The 10239-nt window shown below is 38.9% G+C and overlaps 1 pseudogene; it reads left to right on the forward strand.

Moving 5' to 3' along the window:
* The first annotated feature begins 1228 nt into the window (after nt 1-1228).
* Nucleotides 1229-1752, forward strand: LOC102490542 (securin-like; annotated as a pseudogene).
* The last annotated feature ends 8487 nt before the right edge of the window (nt 1753-10239 follow it).

Raw genomic sequence — 10239 nt, forward strand, 5'->3', positions numbered from 1 at the left:
GTAATAAAATTAAATCATTCTTTTTTAAAAAGAATATGTTTAAACACAATAAAGGATGGCTATTTGCAAATAACATCATACTGAATGGGGAAAAATTCTAAAGCTTTTACTCTAACATCTGGGACAAGATAAGGATTCCTAGTTTCAACACTTATTTAACACAGTACTGGAAATCCTAGTCAGAGCAATTAGGCAAGGGAAATAAAGGGTATTCAAATTGGAAGGATAGTAGTCAAATTATTCTTCTTTGCAGACAATATAATCTTTTCTTTTTTTTTTCTTTTTTTTTTTTTTGGAGAAGTTTTTGCTATTGGGCATATGTGCCCACCAGAAAGACAGAGAGTGAGAGAAAGCAAAAAATCACCCCCCAGGGGGAATGACCATGCTGCAATCCCTTCTCCTCCATTCTGCGCTCAGGATCTCAGGCATGCATGCACACATGCCCAGTGTGAGTTTAAGCCACCAGGTCCGGGACTCGAACTGCAGTCAACTACATAGGAGTCCAGCAACATAGCCACTATGCCAACTACGGGTCCCAATATAATCTTATATATAGAAAAACCTAAAGATTCCACACATAAAATATTCTCTTCAAACTAATAAATGAATTAAGTTGCAAGATATGAAAGCAACATAAAAAAATCAGTAGCATTTCTATACATCAAGAAATTTAACATTTCTATACAAAAATATGTTTTTTTAAAAAAGCAACACTACTTGAGTACAGCAAGTGGCATGATGGTTAAGGCACTATACTCCCACATGGTCAACCATGGTTTGAACGCTGGATAAGGCAGCATCAAAATCCCAACAAGAGAATGAAGAGAAGGGATTGCAGCATGGCCATCCCCACTAGGGTGTAATTTCTCACTTTTCCCCTTTCTCTGTTTCTCTGTTGCAAACACATGCACCCTCTGGCAAAACCACCAAAAAAAGGCAATTCCATTTACAATAGCTAAAAAAAAAGGAGGAGGAGGAGGAAAGGAAAGGAAAGGAAAGGAAAGGAAAGGAAAGGAAAAGAAAAGAAAACACTAAGGAATAAATTTAACAAAAAAGTGAAATATTTCTACAATATTTCTACAAAACTGATTAAACTGATTAAAAAACAACTGAAAACAAAGAAAAAAATGAAGACATCCCATGCTCATGGATTAGAAGCATCAATATGTTGTAATGTACATACTACCAAAGCAATTTGTGCATTTAATGTAATTCCTGTAAAAATACAATGCCTTCAATCAGGGCCTTCAATGGGACATCTCAGGTTTCAACACCAAGTATTGGCAAAATGTTCAGTGCTCCACCAGTCTTACATGAAACTGCCAGAAGAATCCAGAAACTGTCAACATAGCTACAGAAAAGTCAGTAAAGACATAAATGGCTCAAACAAAAACAGCCAAGCTTCTCTGTGAGAAAGATAACTGAGAAAACCATTGAAGCAAAATGCTCCACTCCTGCCTCAGGTGATACCTATCCAGAAATAGAAAACTTTTTTTTCCCTTCAAACCTCTAGACATTGAGAGTTTTGATCTACCTGAAAAGCACTAGATTATAAATCTCCCTTTGAATGGAATGTCTCTTGTGATCCTTGATGAGGAATGAGAATTTGAAAAGCTGTTACAGTTGGATCCCCCTTCACCTACGAAGATGCCTTCCCCACCTTAGGTATCTAATTAGTTGTAGTCTCTTTCAAGCATTCTGTCAACACTAGCTATTGAATTGCCACCTGCTTGTTATGACATAAATATTTAAACTTAGTGCTTTAGAGTTTGTGTGTGTTTGTGTTAAAACATTTCTTTGGTTAACAGAATCTTCCAAAATGCACACACATACACCATAGAATACTATTTAGCCATTAGAAAGAATAAAATCTTGCCATGTCCTAAAGACACATCTGTAGGACATTGTGTTCATTAAAATATGCCAAGCACAAAAAGAGAAAATTTCATTTTCTGTCATAGGTGGAAACTAAAAAGCTGACCTCCCAGAGAGAATAGACTAGAAATTACACCAGAGGCCAGGAAAGCTAAGGGGTTAAGGGAAGTAGGGAGATATTGGTTAACAGATACAAAGTTACATTAGATAGAAGGAATAAATTTTAATGTTCTACAGCACAACAGGGTGATTATAGTTAGCAATAATTAGTGCACAGTTCAAGATAGCTAGATGAGAGGATTTTTTTTTTTGAGAGATTTTTGCTATAGGGTGAGTGCGCTCTCCAGAAAGACAGAGAGAGACAGACAGACAGACAGACAGACAGAAAGCAAGAAATCACCCCGTGGGTGGATGGCCAAGTTGCAATCCCTTCTCCTCCACTCTCCTCTCGGGATTTTGGGCACATATGCACATGCGCCTGGCGTGAGTTTAAGTCACCAGTTCAGGGACTTGAACCACAGTCAACTACATGGAAGTCCAGCGACATAGCTATTACACCAACCACTGGTCCCAATGAGAAGATTTTAAATGCTCCCAACACAAAGTAATGACAAATGTTTGAGGTGATGAATGTGTGATTATTCTAATGTGTTCATAACACACAGCATTTATGCACCAAAAAAAAAAAAAAAAACACTCTAGCCTATAAAAATGTACAAGTATTGTTACAGGTAAGAATAATTTTTAAAGCAGGCGCCAGTAGGTAGCATGGTGGTAGATTCTCACATGGCTGGCTGCATGGTTCGAGTTCTGGACTCATCAGCTTGAAAAAGCATACCAGGCATGTGTGTGTGCATGCCCCAAATCCCAAGAGGTGAATAGGAAAGAAAATGTGACATGGCCATCCCTCTGGAAGGGGACAGGGTATAATATCTCACTTTTCTTCTCCAACTGTCCCTCTCTGGTGAGCACACGTGCCCTACTGCAAAAATTAAAAGAAGAAAAATACACATGCAACAATAATAATAGTTTTAAAAACAAGATAAATACACATAAGGGAAAATCTCAAATATTTGTGTGGGATTTCAGAAGTTCGCATATTTGTGAAGTTCTCTTATAGAGCCCAGATTAAAACTCTCGTCAATAGACTTTTAAAACGTATTTAACTGCTGAGAGAAGTTGCTGTGTCCATTTTTGCTGCTCATGCTGCAAAGTGGCTCAAGAAGGTGATCAGACTACAGAAAACATTTGGTTCTGATGACTGGTATTTAACGTGTCAGGGTATCATTCATCTAGAGTTAGTCTTTAATACCGTATTTCATTTTTCTTCCTTAATTATTATTAAGGAAAAAGCTTGAGATAGCCCTTTCCTCCTCCCACACACAACCTTAACTTCCTTTTTGGAAACTTACCTTCCCATAACCAGAAAGGCTACACGCAGGGCCTAGACTCTCCTCTAGCTGTCTAGGAATTGCTGTTTCACTGCATTCCCAACTTATTCTTTTATAGACAAATTTCCGTTCTTCAATATTTATTGCTGGTTAAATATACATATTGGCTTTCTCATTCTGTGCCTATTACTCAGTTTACCTGACACATCCAGAGGGCATCAAAGGTCACTGCAAGACCATCTGTTGATGTATTCTCAGGGCTCAGGCCCATCTCTTGGCCTTGGCAATGAGAACAGAATTCTCTTGGTTAATCAGTACACATGCCTATCCTCCAACCTTAATTATTCTCCCTTCTTAGCTCCCTTTTATAATTTCTGTTGTCTCATTGCTTGATCTGAAGAAAATACACTGTTAATAAATCAGCACCATTTTTATTCATACACAAAGTTCAGCTCTTACTACTCTCACAAAGGTCTCAAAGCCCACACATGAACACAATCTCCTAGTAGTTGAGATCCCAAATTATGGCACCTTGGCATATTGGGGGGAAAAAAAAAAAAAAGGCCTAAAAGGGAAAGTAGGAAATTTATTCTAACCATTTATGATCTTCCCCTGAAGCAGGTCTTAAGAGCCTCATGTGAAAAGTATTAATGGGACAAAGAAATGTGGTATTACCTGTTGAAGATACTTTATAGTTTTATCAACTGTACTAGGGAGAAATGTTCCCTTGTTGAAATATCCATTTTGTAAGCCAAATAATAATGTGATTGAATGTATAAAAGAAAATATAATAATAATAATAATAATAATAATAAAGTGCCTTCCCTATGCCTGGAGGAAAGGCATATCCTTATCTCTGAAGAGGAAGAGACAGAAAAATGTGAACAAACAGGTGTTGCTAAATTCCCCCAGTTTATTTCCATAAGAACATATTCCCTTTGTCTTATGATCATTTTCCAAAACTATCCACTCTGAATCAAACTTAGCAAGAAAATACACAAGTTTAATCATCTCTTTGGATCATCCTTTCTTTATGTAGGCTTTCATATCATGTAAAGCTTATATTAAATAACTTTATATGCTTTTCTGTAGTTAATCTATTTCCCTTTCAGATCCAGCCAGGCATCTAGTCAAGGAAAATCTTTTCTTCTGTAATGGTAATTGCCCAATTGTGTATAAAAAGTGAGCGAATTACGTCTAGTTCACTACTGTATAGATTTCGTGGATTATTCACCAACCAGAGAAGAAATAATTTTTCATTTATTTGTTCAAGAAATATCTATGCTGCTTCTACCATATGCCGTACAACGTTACAAGTCTGAAAGCATGAGAGGGAAGAGGGATAGGAAATGTAATTTCTCGTCCTCTCTGGAGAGTACATTCTTGTACAAGGTGATAAAAAATAAATAGAGGATTGAAAAAGACAGTTAAAGATCATTTTTAAAAATGATATAAAGATATTGAAGAACAAACAAAAAGAACCAAGTTCAGACACCACTGAAAGTTGATTGACTGGGATGAAGTAACCTAGGTCTAATGATCAAGCAAAATCTTACCTGGAGGAGACATCTGAGTGGAACCTGATTGACGGTGAACATCAGCCATGCAAAAATCGGGGTGCACAGCTTTCCAGGAAATATGAGCAGCAAAGGCAAGGTCCTAATGTGGGGATATGACAGGTAATTTATTGAGGAAGAGAAAGCTGGTCTGCATTATTGGAACAGAGCGAACTACTGAGAAAGCATCATGAAATGAGGCTGGAGAGAAAGCGTTTGTTCTTTACAGTTTTCATTGCAAAAATAAGGGAGTTTGGATTTTTAACTACAAGGAAAACCAAAGGAGAGTTTGAAGCAGAAGGTGACATAATCCAATTTCCATGGTTGGATGATTACTCTAGTTGTCATATGCAAAGAGATCATAATATAGTAAGAGTAGAAGCAGGAAATGAGAAAGAAATGAATTTAAGTATACTACAGAGATGACTCTCGTTTCACACCCAATGTTCAAAAAGTGATTTTTGTTGATATCTTAACAATGCAAATCTGAACAACAAAAATCACTACCAACTGATAGCAGGAGAAAGATGAAAAACTCAAGCTGGTACCATTGTTGAATGAAATGGTCTTGATTATCAAAACGGGAGGTGGGGGGGACCCTTTCTGCATGACCTTGTCAGCTAAGTGTTCCTTGTTCCAGGGCGCATTTAACTTTCAGATGCAATTACCTAAAGCTAATGGCTGCTTTGAAGGTTTTATTGCTTGATTCATTTGAAATAACAAATACATAATATTTAAGTCTTACATTGCCTATAGTACTGAAGCATTAAATAATAGCTTGCAATATATAATTGGTTACAAACCTTTTAGGAGCCACCCAATATTTATGCAGAACAGGGATCTGTGTCTGGATAAAGTGGTTTCTACTAATCCCACTATGTTTGGGTCATATTAGTTGCATTTTAAATCAAAGATACAGTCGTTGTGGCCACTAGTAACAAAAAAAAAAAATAAAAAGGGAAGAAAGAATATAAAAGACAAGAATGTGTTGATATAATATGAAGACCTATTTTTCTCTCAGTACACCTCCTGGCAACGGAATCTTCACAATCCACAGCTTGAGCTCTTGCTCTAAAATGTGCTGTATATTTGCATTTGTCCCTTTTTTCTCTTTCAGCACAGCTATTCCTCCCTTGGTAATCATTGCCTACTGCCCAGGGCACCCCCATCCTATTTTAGTTGGTTTTTCTCACTGCTGGCAGGGAACCAGATAATGGATAAAGTGGTTTCTACTAATCCCACTATGTTTGGGTCATATTAGTTGCATTTTAAATCAAAGATACAGTCGTTGTGGCCACTAGTAACAAAAAAAAAAATAAAAAGGGAAGAAAGAATATAAAAGACAAGAATGTGTTGATATAATATGAAGACCTATTTTTCTCTCAGTACACCTCCTGGCAACGGAATCTTCACAATCCACAGCTTGAGCTCTTGCTCTAAAATGTGCTGTATATTTGCATTTGTCCCTTTTTTCTCTTTCAGCACAGCTATTCCTCCCTTGGTAATCATTGCCTACTGCCCAGGGCACCCCCATCCTATTTTAGTTGGTTTTTCTCACTGCTGGCAGGGAACCAGATAATCTAGAATTGGGATGGTTATTAATATTTAAGGTATATCTCTGTTCTGATAACTGGGACATTTGGAAACTCAAATTATGATGCAAAATTATGTGTTAGTCTAATGGGAGAAATTTCAGACACCATTGAAAGTTCCAGAAGCCCAGTGATGCAGGCAGGCCCCAGGCACTGCATAGATCCTACCTTGCCAGTGCCCCGTGGAAAGCTACCTTGTAAATCTCCATTCTCATTACTATTGTTCCTGCACATAGAAGATCCCGGATGCCCTACAGGGTGGGTACATATCTCTGTAACTTTAATAACTCCTTCTTCTCACCCACTTCTTTCTCCCCAGATCTTGCTTCCAAAGTCTTAACTCTTGATATACCAAACAGCAGAAGACATGAATTCAGCACTGTACAGTTTTAGCTTATTTATTAGCTATTTTAATTATTTATATTTAACAGACTCTGATAAAAAAAATAATTTCTGTCTCTGATGATATGTAAGAAAAGCAAAAATATGATGAAACAGCACTTGTCAATACCACACAAACAAATACGCTGATTTTTTTTTTCTTGGTATTCAATGGACCTACTCTCCATTTTTATTTATTTGTTTATTTTTTAGAGAGATTTTTGCCATAGGGTGTGTACACATGCAGGAGAGACAAACAAAAACCAAGAGATAGAAAGCGAGAAATCACCCCCCAGGGGCGACGGCCACACCACAATCCCTTCTCCATTCTTTTCTTGGAATTTTCGGGGCATGCACACACGCGTGCCCAGCATATGTTTTAAGCCTCTGGGTCCGGGACTAGAACTACAGTCGACTACATGGAACTAGAACTGCAGCGACATAACCATTGAGCCATCTGCTGGTTCCATCCATTTTTATATTAATCCGCTTGTAAATGCAGATTTTATATTAATCTACTTGTAAAGGCCTGAGATTGCAGGTTAAGGCTTTCAAGTATCAGTACTTGTTTCCCAGCCTGCTCATTCGGTGATGTGACTTTTGTAGCCATTGGGTAATTGTCAGTTGTCCCTGCATTTCACTAACTCTCTGCAAATAAGTTACCTGATGACATGCTACTCTATTAAGTAATACATGAGAGAATCATAGGCTTGTGTTTCGATGAAACATAAAAAGCTTGAGAAAGTCCAGCAAAGGAGATGAGCAAAGGAAAACTTAATTAGTTCAAGTAAAACTGATTTAGACAAACCTGCTCGTTGGCTGACTCCACCCACCAAGATCTGGTTTGAGAACAGGCTTCAGTAGCAGTGTCATCCGTAGTCCCTTTTGACTTCAAGCTGTATTTGTGACTGTAGACTGCCACAGGTCTTCAGAGCCAAGGCCAAGGTGGCTCTGTGGGGGAGAGGAGCATCTGGACAGGAAAGCCAGGCCTGGTGCTACAGGGGCTCTTCTCTTGTCAGACCAAGTGGATTTTCCACTGGGAGGAGAGGCTGTTGTCTTCTGCAGCTGAGAAGACTTAACAGGAAGATGGCCTAATCCTGATTGGGATGGGCTAACTAGTGACACCAGAAAGGGGTCAAGGTGGATCTGCTTGTGATAAAAGGCTCTCTTCTGTCTACATTAAGGTGATTCTAGGAATAGTATTTTGGTTTCAAGTAAATCTTTTCTAGAACCTCTGAAGCAGCACCTGTCTTGGTAGATAAACAAATGAACATGTCTCTCTCTCTTTTTTAAAGTTTTTTCCTTTTCTTTTTCATTTGTAACTTTAGATTTTTGTCATAAGGCATGTGTGTTTGCCAGAGAGAGAGAGAAACAGAGAGAAAAATGAGAAATCACCTCCCCCTCCAGAGAGGATGGCCAAGTCACAGTCCCTTATCCATTTATCTCCTTGAGATTTTAGACAGGCACACACATGCTCCCAGCATAATTTGCAAGTCACCAGGTCCACAATCAGCCATATGGGATCCTGCTGCCTTAACCTCCATGCCACCTCCTATCTATATAAGTGAACATGTCTTAGGGCCAGGCTAATAGGAAAATGCCTCAGACTCCAGGTTTAAAATATAATTAACCTTTACCTCACAAACCTTCATGGGAAAGACGTGGATTTCTCAGGATGGAATCCCAAGATGGCCGTGTGACTGACTCTATCTTGCTTCCCATCTGTGGAAACATGCCTCTTAAAAACAAGTTGGGGACCTGGAGATGGCATAATGGTTACTGGTTATGTCACTGGACTTCCACATGGTTAACAGCAGTTCGAGTCCTAAACCTCATGGTTGAAACTCACGCCAGATGAGTGTGCATGCATAAATGCCCAAAATCCCGAGAGGAGAAGGGAGGAGAAAGGATGGCAGCGTGGCCATCTCCCCTGGGGGTGTGTGTGTGATTTCTCACTTTCTGTCTGTCTCTCTGACGAGCACATGCACCATATAACAAAAACCTCTCTGAAAAAAAAAAAAAAAAAAGTTGTTCCTCTCCATCTTTCTTTTTCCTGTGGGGAAAGGGCAGTTCTGAAGGCTTTGGAGGGAAGGGGAAGAGGTGCGCATAGGGGGAGCTAAGGTGACAGCAGCATGGTGAGGAGACTGGTATCATACAGGTGGTTGAGTAAATGAACTGATACATTGGGGTTAATGAGAAACAAGTTTCTCTCATAAGGATCTTGCGAATACAGAAAGTGTTAAATTGAAATAGGGGCTACAGGTGTAAATACTCCTGGCTTTATGTAGGTAGGTAGGTAGGTAGGTAGGTAAGCAGACAGAGAGACTGAAAAGGACATTGCTGTATTTGTGCATCTATAGACATACATACAAGCATATTTTTTCCAGCTGATTCTAACTATAGGACAGAGATAATACAAGACAGGCATCTTTTGGTGCCAGAAGTAAGGAAGTGCTCATGATTAGCCTTCACCGGTGAGCAAGGTTAACATCACCAGTGTGAGTCACACTGAGATCAAGTACCCATGAACTTGTTCAGCCAAGAAGTACATTGCCTCTGTGGTATTCCTCCCAAAAGTTTATACTGTGAAATATCAAACACGATTTGGAAGATAACCTACAAAATAACCTGACTGGTATTTGCCAAATGTGTCAGTCATGGGGGCCAGCAGGTGGTGTAGTGGTTAAGATGCTGGACTCCCACATAGTTAATTGTGGGTCCAGTCCTGGACCTGGTGACCTGAAACTCATGACAGGCACATGTGCATGCATGCCAAAAATCCCCAGAGGAGAATGAAGGAGAAGGGACTGAGTCATGGTCATCCCTCCCAGGGGGTGATTTCACACTGTCTCACTCTGCATCTCTCTCTGTCTCTTGAGTGAGTGCACACATGCTATAGCAAAAATCTTGCCAAAAAAAAAAAAAGTGTCAGTCATGAAAAGCAAGGAAAGATAGAAAAAACATAAAAAAAATTGAAGGGCTCTAGGAGACATGACAACTAAATGAAATATGTTATTCTGGAACAAAACAAAGACATTGTTGGAAAAGCTGGAGAAATCTTAATGTAAGTCTGTAGTTTAGTTAGTAATGTTGTCTCAGTGTTCATTTCTTCTCTTTGATCATTGCATTATGGTTACATAAGATGTGAACAGTAAAAAATAAAAAATAAAAATAAATAAACTGTGGTCCAGCCACAGAGGCAGGAGTAGGGGGACACCATTGTGGAATGGCAGAGGCCCCATGGGAAGCCAAGATTTGGTTCCCAGGCCAAACTAAAAAGACTGAGCACCTAAGAGGCTGACTCAAGAAGGCTGATGATGTGGAAGACTCAAAAGTTCTCTCTCTTTCTCCCTCTTATAAAAAAGAAAAGTAATGCTGCATAAAGGGCAAATGAGAACTCTCTACACTAACGTTGCAATTCTTCTGTATATTTAAAATGATTTC

Source organism: Tupaia chinensis, unplaced genomic scaffold, assembly GCF_000334495.1.
Source record: "Tupaia chinensis unplaced genomic scaffold, TupChi_1.0 Scaffold000647_1, whole genome shotgun sequence".
Classification (NCBI taxonomy): domain Eukaryota; kingdom Metazoa; phylum Chordata; class Mammalia; order Scandentia; family Tupaiidae; genus Tupaia; species Tupaia belangeri.